The following is a 13,776-nucleotide window of genomic DNA, read 5'->3' on the forward strand; positions in this document are numbered from 1 at the left end:
ATCATTTTAAGAACTGTATCAGTGTCTCATCAAACATGAATACTTGAAAGACTATTCAATTCCGATGTTACACTCGAATAGATTTAGATTAGACTTAGTTCAAATGCCTGTACACTGTTCAAGGTAACTGTTAGACTACTCATATTAGGTAGTTAAATCATTAACGATATTTGATTTAGTTCAATTATCATTTAGGCAAAAGATACCTATAGTGAAAAGTAAACTTGGGAATCAAGGCGGATTAAATATTCTTCTTTATTTCAATTAGCATTTAAGGACTATTCACTTGGTACTCTAACCGTGCCTATTGAACAAAATTTACACTTATTTTTTATACTATTACGATAGGAAGAAAAGCCGCACGCCAGCGTTTTAACCCATATTGGACCACTCTCAAAACTTTCTTCCGGAAAAATGTAACACTTTAAAGATATCAATAATATGAGGTAATAACACATATAATACAAAACTTTTCAGATATTATTTGGATTTTATTAAGTTACAGGCTGTCCTATTAATAGCACAACGGTCCAATACACTACTAAATTTTACAAACATTTTGCTTACTTGCTTTCGCTAGAGGCAGTTAGCAATGAAAATTAGGGAAACAGTCAATACAAAGTCTAATACTGCATAATTTGCAAATAGTTGTAGGTTTCTATTGCATGTTCTTAACTGACATCGTCTCTGGCGCCCCTCGGGAAATTTTACTTTCAGTGACACTAAAAGAATAATTATTTACTTGTTTTGCATACCGGTTAGTCTCTACAACTTTGTGTGATATAATGTCTTCAGCCATCATATGAAAACGTTCAAATGGAATTTTTCCTGACACCACATTTAGAATATTTTGATGGTCTTGAAAAAAAAATACAGCTTGGCAAAAGCATTAATTGGGGCTCACACTTTTCCACTTAGGGGCTTTTACATCAAAATTTGGTTCTTCACAATGTTTTGATAAAATTTCTATAATTTCTGCGGCATCTTCTATTTCAGATTCGCCACATGATACTGATATGTGAAAGTTTGTGGCAGAATTACTTATCTATTCTTAATCACTAACTGAATCAGATTCAAGGGGAATAATAACCGCTTCAGGCTCAATTATTTATTTAATAGAGAGAGAATTCATATATTCAAGAGCCTCTGGAGCTGTTAGAATTTTTCTTGCTATTTTAAAAATGCTGATTTTTCAAACACAATTAAAACTTTCACTCAAGTAATAAACAGGGAAATAACTTATCTACTTTGGAATATTCCGAGTCGAATACATAATTCTATTACACAGCCATGTCTGCGTAACTGTGATTGTAGAGGAATAAAAGCACATAAGGAGTTTTTGGCGATTTGTGTTCTCGTACTCTTTAAGGACAGACACTTTTCGCAAGAGTTGGATTAAAATTATAATGCATCAGATAAAATGAGTAGCCACGAGCATATGGATGAGGAAGGGAGATGAAGAATTGATGGAATATTAGAGGTAGGCCAAATCACAAGCGCAGATCTACAATGCTCAATGTAACGCCCACTATAGGGTGCAATTTGTAAACACATTTTCAGAACGCTGGATCCATATCGAAAAGATCTGGACCAGGTCGACCAACATCCACAAAGACGAATGAGGATCGTTGTTTGGCATTTTCAACCCGGCGATACAGCCCTGAATGCCCGGCGACACAGCCCTTCTATGCGGTATAGGAAATAGATCTTAGAGCTCTATGTTCTACTTTTCAGGAGGCGCAGTTTGTCCTGGGTCCTTGTTGATGGACGACAACGCTCATTCTACATACGGCTCAGCTGGTCGACGATTACCTGGAAGGTGAGAATAATCATCGCAGGGATTAGTCAAGCAAACTCTCGTTACCTTACTCCTATAAAGCACGTCTGGAATGCTCTTGGGAGAGCTATTTTATCTCCCCCTCCAAGCATTACTGATAATCACGCGTACATAAATTGATTCTTGAGTCTCGTACTCTGATATAAATGCATATTCATACCAAATTTCATTAAAATCTCTCCATCAGGTTTTTAGAAATTCGACATAATGTGCAAATTTCCTTAATTTTGCACACGAATGTATTTGTTCACCTGTTGATTCTCATCCAGGTATTTAAGACAGTCGTCATGTTCTAAGTTGGTCTCCCGTTCTTCATAAACCTGACGTTAATGGACGCTAAAAATTTTTTCGCTTTCTATTCATTATTGTTCGATTTGATATACTCAGCTACGTTTTTAGCGAATTCAGCAAAATGAGATTCAACACCAATGAAATCATTTGCACAGTGAGGTATGATATGCTTCCATACTAATCTCATGTTGCTTGCAGTTAATTTATATCATGCTTTTCTTATGATTTTGATACAGTTTTTGATGTTATAACTCTTTTATATTTCTCTTAAAGTGGAGGCATTTTCTCCTCCAACAGTAGCTGTTAAACTTCTCTTTTCATTCGAGTCTTTTGCCATTTTGCAAAATATAGCATAACTGTCTTTCATAGTTAATCAGTCTATTCTTCAGTATTAAACTAAGCTGGTTAAATGCAATAAATGAGCTTCTGAAGAATTTTATTTTTCTAAATTTTTACTCTGATGGATTTAAATAAAAATACATTAAATTCATGATATATCTAATTAAAATCATTAAATATCTTTACAGAATTACGCTATACATCTTTTCCCATTTCGAATACATAGAAAACATTAAAGGTTCCCAAATTAATCTAAACATATATTCATCTAATACCGGCCGTCTCTCACTGATAAACCATACTGAACTTTAGAAGAACCCTTTTGGGGGATCAGTAAAATCTGAACCCTTTCAATATTTTCTATGAAATTTTAAAATGTGAAGTGGATTATAGAAAATCCAAACTTCTCTAAGCCAGACTATGTGAGGCATTTATGCATTTCTCTGAGAACACCTTAACGGTCGGATTGAAGAAGGTATTTCTCTCATTTGCAAAAATAATTTTGTTTACAGAAGCATGATTCAATTGTCTACAAACCTATTGCTATTTTCTACAAGCCTATTACTATATATAATATTATATGCAATATTTAATAAAAATAAAATTGTTAGACTGAGCATATATAAGAATAGATATATACAGAACTACAAAATCTAACACATTCTGTAAAATTAGAGTTTACTATGTGATTTTTTATAGTCTTAAAGCTATATTAAACTTATACTTATTCTCAACAGACACTTATATGAACACATGAAGACTATCAGTAACTGTTCAGAGTATTTTAGTATTTCACCCGGTTTCTTATTAGTTTAGATGTACGTAATTTTAAACTCATTTCGATCCTATATTGGAGATAATCCTCATGGAATCTAAGAACATATCATTCTGTGCAAAAGCTGAGGACTAACAAACAGATGAAAATGTTACCTGTAATATGTAGAGGTTGTTGTCTGCAACTTTATAATTCATAACATGTAGCAATTAATGAACAGTCTTTAAACTTGTTTGTGTTTGTGCAAATTGTGTTTCGTGCAAAATAGTTTAAACATTCCGCCACTTAATGTGAAATAATAAATGATCATAAAAGCCATTATTTGGATTTTAAATCCATAGCACTTCCTTCATGTCTTACTGTAACTGACGATGAAAAGTTAAGCTCAGGGTGTTATGCATAATAAATATTTCTTTACGTCACATTAGGTCATTAATAATGACTAAACATTCCATTAGTCAAATTTTAAATGTACAACATAACTTTCGCGGCTTATTAAAAAAACGACTCAAGCATAATTGTTGAATCTTTGCTCTTCATGCATAAAATGACAATATATAGTTAACAGCTTTCTAGTCTGTTTTATTCGAGCACTTACTGCATGAAACGAAGCAACATTCTTTATTTGTAAATGAAGCCCTTTTTCTCCACTGAATAAATTTTACATTTATATCTCTGATGTTTTATGTTCTTTGTAAACTTGTTTCTTAAAATTCAAAAAATAGTTTAAGTCACTTCATTTTGTAATATTGATATCGAAAAATATGTCATACATTGTTATGACTACAAAGACGATCGATATATATGCAAAGGTGTTCAGGTAAGACTTACGAACTTCTGGAAAGGGTTAGATTGTACAAAGACAAATCAAAATTCCATAGTAATGCGGGGTCAGAAACGCCCACTTCTTGCATATAATTTTAGATGACATTTAGACATCAGTATATCAGGCGTGATGGTTGTGTACTGGTCTCCAAAATCACCGAGGTTAACATGTTTCAATTACGTTTTCTGGAATTACAATAAAGGACCGTTGAATGTGAATAAGAATATTGTTCCATGGATCTCTGTGGCTGCTTTAAAAGTAATAGATACGGAAGGGAGGTTTTTTAAATGTATGTGATTCCAAGAGACGACAATATGAAACTTTTTTGTACCTGTTTAGCTGAATCACCATATGCTCATATCAAAACAGATCTGATATTAATTATCCAGGCCTATTGGAAGTAAGAAGAGTAAAGTCGCGGGTACGAAGGAAACGAGTGAAAGAATAACCACATAATTCCCATAGAGCCAAAGAGTGAAGTCTTTGGGCAATAAAATCAGGAAAGAACTGGTGTGCAATGTATTAGGCGTCCACGTAGTGCGGCCTGATTAACGCCGAATCTGCTATAGCAACACCACATGGTACGAGTAAAACAGTGATGTATAGATGTGACATGCAATGGAACAGCCGTTCTCAGGGAGGTAACGAAGAGCTCCGCATACTCTTCTGGAATGCGGGATGCCTATATAAATCAAAATCCTTTGAATTCAAAACTATTATTTACGACGCAGATGTCACAAACATATTTGAGGTAGGAACATAAACAGATTCTTCTACGTTTTTTAACATGACAAGCTTCAGCAATAGCATTTTATCAAGATCAAGACAAATGGCCTCGGGTATTATATATGTGGTAAAAGACAGCTTAGTTTGCAAATTTAAAGTACTCCACGTCATGAATGAAAGCGAGCAGCATGAAACAGCCCTTGTTGAGCTGTGGAACACCGACGACATCTGATGCTGCACGGTTATAAGATATTCGCGGTGTTGGGAGAAAAGCCACTCACGTCACTTGGGATACCTTAGCACTAACCCTCCAGGCCATGATATTGAAAATTTCATTGGCACTATAAGTTTGGTTCATATGACATCTGACTCCCATCTTCCTAAATTTCGCTTGCCACAGCAACATGACGTCTGATTGATTTCTGGTCCACATAAAGCTTAGCACTAGAACCGCGGTACTTTCGATATACCTAGAACCGCGGTGCGGGTCAAATTGACTTTAGACAGAAAACACCTAAAGTATACACAAGTGATTACACAAGCGATCAATATTTTTCAGAATTTACGTTTTATATAGATAACTGAAGTTACCTAAATTTTTAGAAAATCATATATTTAAAATTATATTATGTATAATAATTAATAACATGTCTTTTAAACAAAATAAAACATAATTTTTTAATTTTGATGAAAAAACAGAGTACATCATTTAGATAAGTGTAGACAAAATTTTACAGAAAAAATAAAATTTTACCAGTTAATTATTAGTTTCACAAATTTTTAAAAATCCAGTTTATTGTAAGCATTATGCAGAAAATTTAGTAATAAGTTATTTTTATTTATCGTAAATGGGTGCTTTTCATTTTGAACTTTGGTTTTATTTTCACATTTTGGACTGTGGCATCGGACTAGTTTACACTTAACTTGTGGTTTTCCCGTCATTTTTAATTGCTACACATCCATATGTCACTTTTTTTTTTGTCGGGAGAGTTTCTTTTAGTTCTTCAACTAAGTTGTCGTCTACTAATAGAATTTTCCAGATACGGCTTCGTATAAAGCACACGCATTGATAGCAACAAGCTCCAAAATATTTCAAAAATCCTGAACCGGCCACCTACGTGAAACTGACTTGATACTTGACCAAATTGTTATTTGGTCAATCGCGTCCACACCAAATTTAGTTGCGTTATAGCAATTGTATCAGGTGGTTTTTTGGAACTATCTATAATTTCTGCAATTGGATGAAGAATACTTAGCAACAAGACTTTTTATCATTTTTCTCTTGATAATAGTTAAACTGATGTCTGTAAAATTAATAAGTAACGGGTAACTGATGAGAATAAGTAACGGGTGACTGATGAGACTGATGTCTGTAAAACTAATAAGTAACGGGTAACTGAGACTGATATCTTTATGTGTTAGTACCGCAGTCGCATGCAAAGCGGATTTTGACAGTTTTGCAGACTGGTATTTCTCTTTTTAAGCGTTTTACAGTTCCTACAAGACTGGTGGTTTTTGATGTCAATGATTCTGCAAGCTTCAGTGTTGTGAAAAAGTTATCTGCAGTGACATTTCTACCTTTGTTTTCATATGAACTCAATAGTCGCAGTACTGGATTCTGATTCTTCAGAAAAAAAAAAAAAGTTTGAATAACTTTGGTTATTTTTTCCAAGATACGGGAAACCCTTTATTAGATATTTCGAGTGAACATCTGCAGCTAAACAGAACTTGATTCCAAATTTATTCAAACTCCAGTTCAAGTCCTTTTGCATAATACATACCACATGCATATAAAATTGTTATAAAAGCATCCATTTCTTCTACTGTTATATTCCATTCATTATCATGAATCTGTCCATAAGATTCATCTTCAGTGCATTTCTTTACTTGCTTGAATATCCATTCATCTATGAAAATCCGCCAAGCAATTGACGTACTGTTGTCTATAATACTGCGTTTACCATGTGGTGTTGGGCCCCCAACTTCCTTCAAATTATTTTGCTTTGATTTTTTTTTCCTTTAGTACTTTTTCCTAGTTGTACGACATTCCCAACTGTCCCATCTTTGCCAACTTCATTATTTCCACCTTTGAATGTTACTGTTGATTTCTTTTCGGATTTCCTTGAATGCATGCGTCTTTTCTTAGAATTTTTCCAGATTTTAATCTGATAAATTATCGTCATTATAGTGATGAGAAGGTCCGTCGAATCTTAGGGCACTGCCAGAGTCATCATCACTTTCATTTTCGTCATCTGAATTTGAATGAATAGCAAGTAGGTATTCATCCTCGCTACTCAAAATCGAAACAATGTCATCAGTCATCCTTATCATCATGTTCTGAATCATTTTCAAATAATAGTTGCAAATGTTCCAAAGCTTCCTGAATCCTGAATAGTGTTAAACAGTCCTGAACGACGTCATGACATCTTATCCATTCTTATACTAAATATAGGATAAAAGCAACTTCAAAAAGTCTTTAGAAACATTCGTTGTAATTTTCCACTGCATTTGAACGCAGTTCGAGTTTCGAACCTTTATTGAAACCCACACTATTTTCCCTCATGGTGCAGTCCATTTGTGGAATTAGAGGGTAAAAAAGGATATACTTTACAGTTATTTCCGAGAAAATGCATCTGTTTTTCGTTATGTAGTCATAAACATTACTTACGTTTCAAACTGACCAGCTTCGCGGTTCGAGGTATAAGAGTTAATAATCAGAAAAAATATTTAAGTTAGGCAGTTTCAATTTCGGTAACTTATTGTTTACCTTAAATTATTAAAAGTCGTAAAAAGAATTTGTGTTTCAATCAATATTTTTTGCGTGGTGACGAATTAAACATCGGTTCGGGTCAAATTGATTCGCTCAGCGGTTCTAGTGTTAGAGCGAGCCCATAAATTTCTCTCCCTCAATATCGAGAGAAAGTGCCACACATAGAAGCCTATGCTTTTTAACTGCAAACTCCTGACCAGCCCAAGTGAAGTAGTCACCTCTTAGAGCAAATTTGTTAAGATTGTTTAATGTGCAGGTGGCTACGTTTGCAAAATAGGGCTTGAATGAAAATTGGTTCCTGGCTTTATTATATATTGCTTGAACTGTGATACAAGCAGAATATGCAGACAATGATATTTTTCATCGTAGGCGAAGTTTTGTCGGGACGTGATGTCTTTCGATTTTTCCCCAAGAAGAGGAAAGTACCTTAATGGTTTCTCACGCCGTTAACAAAGAAGGATGTGCTGTGCTTATTTTTTTTTCGGAGTTATTATTTATTACCACAAAGTCGTCGCATATTGTGATTCACCAATTAATTTGATATGAGGCATGGTTGTATCGGTCGTTGCTGTATAATTAATAATTAGACTAGAAGTTTATGACATAGGGAGATATGTTTTTCGGTCAGCCACTTGTTTAGAGGTACAGGCTCAGAGGTGTTTCTCCTACTGCTGGCTTTGTGTTGGATGCGAGGTTATAAGAAATGAAGAAGAGGAAAAGGAGAAAAGGAAAAAGCAGTGTATTAGTTGAAATGGAAGTCAGACTTTCCTTGAGCTACATGTTTTGAGCTGGATGGTGAGAGTTTTCGTCAGCTGCTAGTTTTGAGTTAGATCCGGAGTGATCAAAACTGAAAGAGAAGGAAAACAGGAGCTAGATTTTGTTGAAGACAGGCGGGTGAGAGTTTCCTTAAGCTATTTGTTTTGAGTTCGATGCCCTGCTACTAATTACGAGTTTGATGCCGAGATAGCAAAATTGAAGACGAAATAATAAAAGTGAATTTTGTTGAAAGTGGAGGCCTCGGAGAGTTTCCTTCTGCTATTTGTTTTGAGTATAGACTGCAGATTTAGATGAAGGTGATGTGCTCCACTTTCTAGATTTCAAGAAATGATTTCGACAATTTACGAATAGAGAGAGAACACTGGTTTTCAAAATTTGCGCGGAGTGGATGGAGAAAAAATTTTTATTGGTTATATCTAGGAATAAACGACGTGACAATAAAAAAGAGAAAACAGAGTAATGCAATGATGACCTCGACCTCAAGGAAGATGACCAGAGGTACAGAATGAATAAGCGTATGAGAAACACAGGAACTCATAAAAAACTGAGGAGAAAATGAGACGAGCAATGCGATATACTCGGCGGGTGTTCCAGTTGCCGAAGCCTACAGAGACGGTTTTGGACACATCAGATTCTGCTTCTGTTTCCTATATACCATAAGCAGCCTGTTCGAAACTGATATTTAGCTTAAGGGAGAAAACGGCTTCATTCTGCTAATAATATGAAAATGTGTTAAGGACAGGTTTTATGTGTTCATTCGCAGTCTTGTCGGAAAGTCATTGACTTACTGCATCATTAAATTTGCTTTGCTTCTTGATTGTGAGGGAGCCTGAAGTCGGCAGTCATAAGTACCCTCCACCTTCTCTTAGTTGTGGAGTGATAATTTAAATCTGAATTTCATTTAATGGTAACTATTTATTCAGAAGTTTAGGATAAAACTTTTATTTCTATGTTTATTGTGACTTTAGTATGTCAATGGGGAATGTAAGAAAATGAATTTTGAAAAGAAAAAATGAATAATTTTGTAGCTAGGATATATGTTTTTTCCCACGACAGATCCAGTTAATGAATTGTAAATAGAGATATGTAAATCGAACCTGGGTAAGTAAATCAATTTCGGTTGTATTGTGGGTAATTTTCACCAAAATTTGGTATGTGATATTATTTCTCACCAACATTTCTACACAGCACAGTCCACTTTGGCTGAGCTGATTGATTTGAAAGCGGCTTACGATAAGGTCTAGATAGATCTCCTCCTTATAAAGTGAGAGTGCACGGGGGGACGAGAAACATGCTGAAATGATTAAAAAATTTCCTCACTACGTCTCACCCGAACAAAATTCGTAAAAGCAACATCTCAATATAAGCAACTAAGACAAAGTGTTCCACAAGCAGCCATACTAGTTACCTTCTTTTCAACGACATAAGGAGAAACCACTTCGTGTCTTCTTCCTTATTTATGCGAAACATGTTATTCTGTCAGCCACCACAAGTAATACCTCTCAACTAGATCCAACGCTCAACACTACTTTATAACAAGCTGCAGAATGGGCAGATTATAATACAATGACGGTAAGCCCCCGAAAAAACGATGTACCAGCTTTATATTCTGTCGACCAAATCTCGAAAACTTAGATGGTTTACAAAGCAACAAATCGTCCCTGCACTTCGTTCGTTAAATACTTAGGAATCCAGCTGGACATAAAAAGGTCATGAAATAACCACATTGGGGGGTACTGCCGAGCGTGTCTTGAGCAGAGTAAATCTCCTAAAACGACTCACTGGGACTAGTGGGGCTACACACAAGATGTTCTGAGAACTACTTATAAAATATATGTCAAACCAAATAAGAACTATGCGTGCGAAGTGATTTCCCTGGCCAGCATCTTCCGCCTTAAATAGCTTGACAATTTTCAGAACAAGGTTCTGAGTCTTATAATCGACCCCCATACTACATGCTGAACGGTAAAAATAAAGTACAGTTTTAACAGTCTTTCAAACATCATCTAACTACCTTCCCCCACTATCTGCGAAACATATGTCCCTCCTGCAGCAGACAGTGCCTAAGTATACGACAATTCTTGAAGAACTTAAAAACTATGCTCTCGAGAGCCCAGTTTCGAAGTTATTATTTCTAAGTTTTCTAATTTTATATTTTTTTAACATAGAAACTATGTTCTTATCCGTCATTTCTAATTAATTTCATCTATCATTCATTTCTAAGCTCATTTTCAAGTTCTTCCTCATAGTGGTTCAAACCATGCACACAATGTACCCTGAAGAAGAATGGCTACACGTCTATACTGACGGAATCAGGCTAAGCAGCGCTGGAACGGTTCCAGGGCTGCACTGCAAACACCTTTTAGGCTGTGCGGCAGTCAGTCCCAATACCAGCAATTATGGAGGGTATATCATGGCACTCCACATGACGGCTGAAGAAATAAGAAAACGGCAGGTAAAATCAGATTTTACCTTAAAATAATCCTCACTGATTTGCAAACAGCAATCACCCTTCTTTCAAGCAACACACCCACCGACTGCACTAGGACCTACAGTATGCCAGAGAGGAAGGCTACCAGACCTGAGCCTTTTTTAAGAAATTGCAGGGTTAATGGCACCATTGCTCCAAGGGAGTTCAAGGAGGCATAACCTCCCCAGTCAACTCAGGGGGGACTAAAGTACACACAATCAAAGTTTTAGGAACGAAAGTCATAGTGATCGGGCTACAGCCGGTTACCTACAAAGAAAAACGAAATCAGGTCAAAGACTGTTCCCCATTGTTGATCAAACCAAAGCCCCAAGGGAAACCTTCGAAATCTTACCATCCCCAGATCATAGGGCAGACAATACGGTACCAGTACGATCCTTGCCAAGCCTGAAACTACCACCAAATAACGGATAGTACTAGTCACTGTGAAGACTGATTTTGTATTTTAGGAGCCGAGTTTTTCTAAATATAGGTCTTATCTTGAGCGCCGGTGGGTTCCCACCAGTCGACTCCCAGGGGAAACTAGAACACACAACAGACTTTAAATTATTGTCAAATTTATAATTAATGGTGAGATCGCCCACCTACAATGAATTCCAAGTCATGCTGGTAGCTGCAGGAATGAATTAATTGATGAATTATTTAACCCAGGAGCGCTTGCGCTCTTTCATGTTACACGAGCGCGCGCCCTGGTCATGTTTTTTGAAGAAAAAACTGTTACGCTTCAGGTAAATGTGTTATATTTATACCAAAATATCATGATCAAACTTAAAAAATATGCAAATTATAAAAATTAAAATTTTAATTTTAATTTCTGTAATATTTTTATGAAATAAAGTGCTTTTAAAGAAATAGAAAAAAGTATTATATTAATATAGAATTTATTAGGAATACATTATATTATTATTCAGTTTATTCAGGAATTATTATTGAGGTTTATTAGAAATATACTGTCTGAAAGAACATCTTCCTCGGAAAGCTTCAAGTTTTTCCTCAATTTCTATGAACTCACGACAGTGCAATATTTTAGGCAATTATTGCAATTATTCACAAAATCTTCAAAAAAAAAAAAAAAAAAAAAAAAACACACCTCTCTTATAGGTACAATCTGATTTTGTCTTGACGATGCGAGTTCTATGTCATCAAAACGCAAACGTCTGTAAAAACGTTTGCGTTTTGATGACAATAAAAAAACGTTTGTAAACGAAAAAAAAAAAAAAAAAAAAATAAGAAAACTATAAAAAAAGAAAACGTTTGTAGCACATAGTTTCGTGGAAAATTTCCAAGCCAGTTTTGTCTGTTGCCCACAGATCCCACACATTTACACTACATGATTTATGTCACAAAAATATAAAAGACCTATAAAAGCGCGAATTTCAATTAGAGTTCTGTGACGAGCATCTCTCTCTCTTTAAAAGCTGTCAAAAATAGATGCAATATAAATATTTGTATAACTGACGACTTTCAGCAACATTTTTTCAGTTAGTAAAAGTTCCTACGATTCATTTGGAGTCTGCACATATTTTGCCTCACCGATGTTTCCAGGCAATTTAGTTATAATATTTTGAGCAGGAGTTCTAACATCAGCTTTAGGCTTTTCTTCTGCCCCTCCTTTTTTTTGTCTTTCCAATAAAATAATAAATGTCATTCTCATTTTCGTTTTAAGAATGCATCTCGATTTCTGAATCAGAAACATGAGAATTAAAAAATTAACTATAACTTTCATCATTAATTTCTTCAATGCAGCCTTCAACAGTTGATACATCTTCTAATATGTTTTTCAAACGTAACATTTCCTCCTTATAGGATAAATTACGCGACATGTTTGCAGCTTTCTGTGCTACCACAAAGGAACTATATTACAGCAATGCGAATAGGCGCACGGGACTGAAAGACCCGATCCAACCCCAAAAAAATTTCGAATCAAATTTTCCCGGCGAAAAACTTCGTAAACATAAAGAGGATGGCCTTGGAGGAGACTACACTGAACCACAACCACTTAAGAAAAATAGGGGTATTTTCAGAAAGGTTTCTTTAATCGGGCAGGTCCATTGGACCCAGCGCGCGCGCTCGCGGGTTAAGAAAGAATTATCTCTCGAGTAACCGAACGCACTAACCTCCCTAACATCAGCCAAACACATCTTTGAGGCCTCAGTTAAAAGCAAAATCAAGAGCTCAAGAGAAGATGCGTTTCGAGGAAAGAAAAGGAAATCTTATTTTGAAAGAACACTTTCTTTGAAAGTCTGTACCCAGACCAATTCCCGTGGCAGAATTCAGGTTGCACAGGGGACACGACTATCTGTACACCCACTTGCACCGCTTTGTTCTAGCTGCCAGAGCAACATGCCCACTCTGTCAAGATGGAAGAATGGACGAAAAGCATCTGCGAAATTTCAGTGAGCTTGCCAACACACCGACTTTGTAACATACAGTTATTTATTGCTTATGCTGGGAAGCTCGTCACCGAATGACAGAACTGCCAACGGCTGTTTAAAGTAAGAAAATAATGAACTGTCAGTATTGAGAGTCTCATTGCTTTTTACAGTACATCTACTTTTCCCTCTATTTACTCATTTCACATCACTCAAATTTCATCATAGTCAACTGATTTTTCATCCTACTTCTGTATTGTTTTGTATTACCTTTACACTCTCATATCGTGTACCGTACAGTATTGCTTAATATGTACTCCTAATAATACTTATTCAAGGAATTGCTTCTTTTGTGTTTCAGTTATTTAGTCTAAAACATTTATTCTTCCCTTTTCCAAAATTTAATCATGATACTTGTTTGTATTCTACATTTTTGTATCATTTTTTCTTTTTCTGATTTTTGGCTTCTTCTTTTAATATCACCTGCAAAATTTCTAGATCATACTGTAGAGTCATTAGGTTAATTGGAAGCAGGCAATATGAAAAATAGCTAACCGCCTTCGCCGGGAAGCGAA

The sequence above is a fragment of the Stegodyphus dumicola genome, chromosome 1, assembly GCF_044657685.1.
Source record: "Stegodyphus dumicola isolate Sdum_Otavi_A_Nest chromosome 1, ASM4465768v1".
Classification (NCBI taxonomy): Eukaryota; Metazoa; Arthropoda; class Arachnida; order Araneae; family Eresidae; genus Stegodyphus; species Stegodyphus dumicola.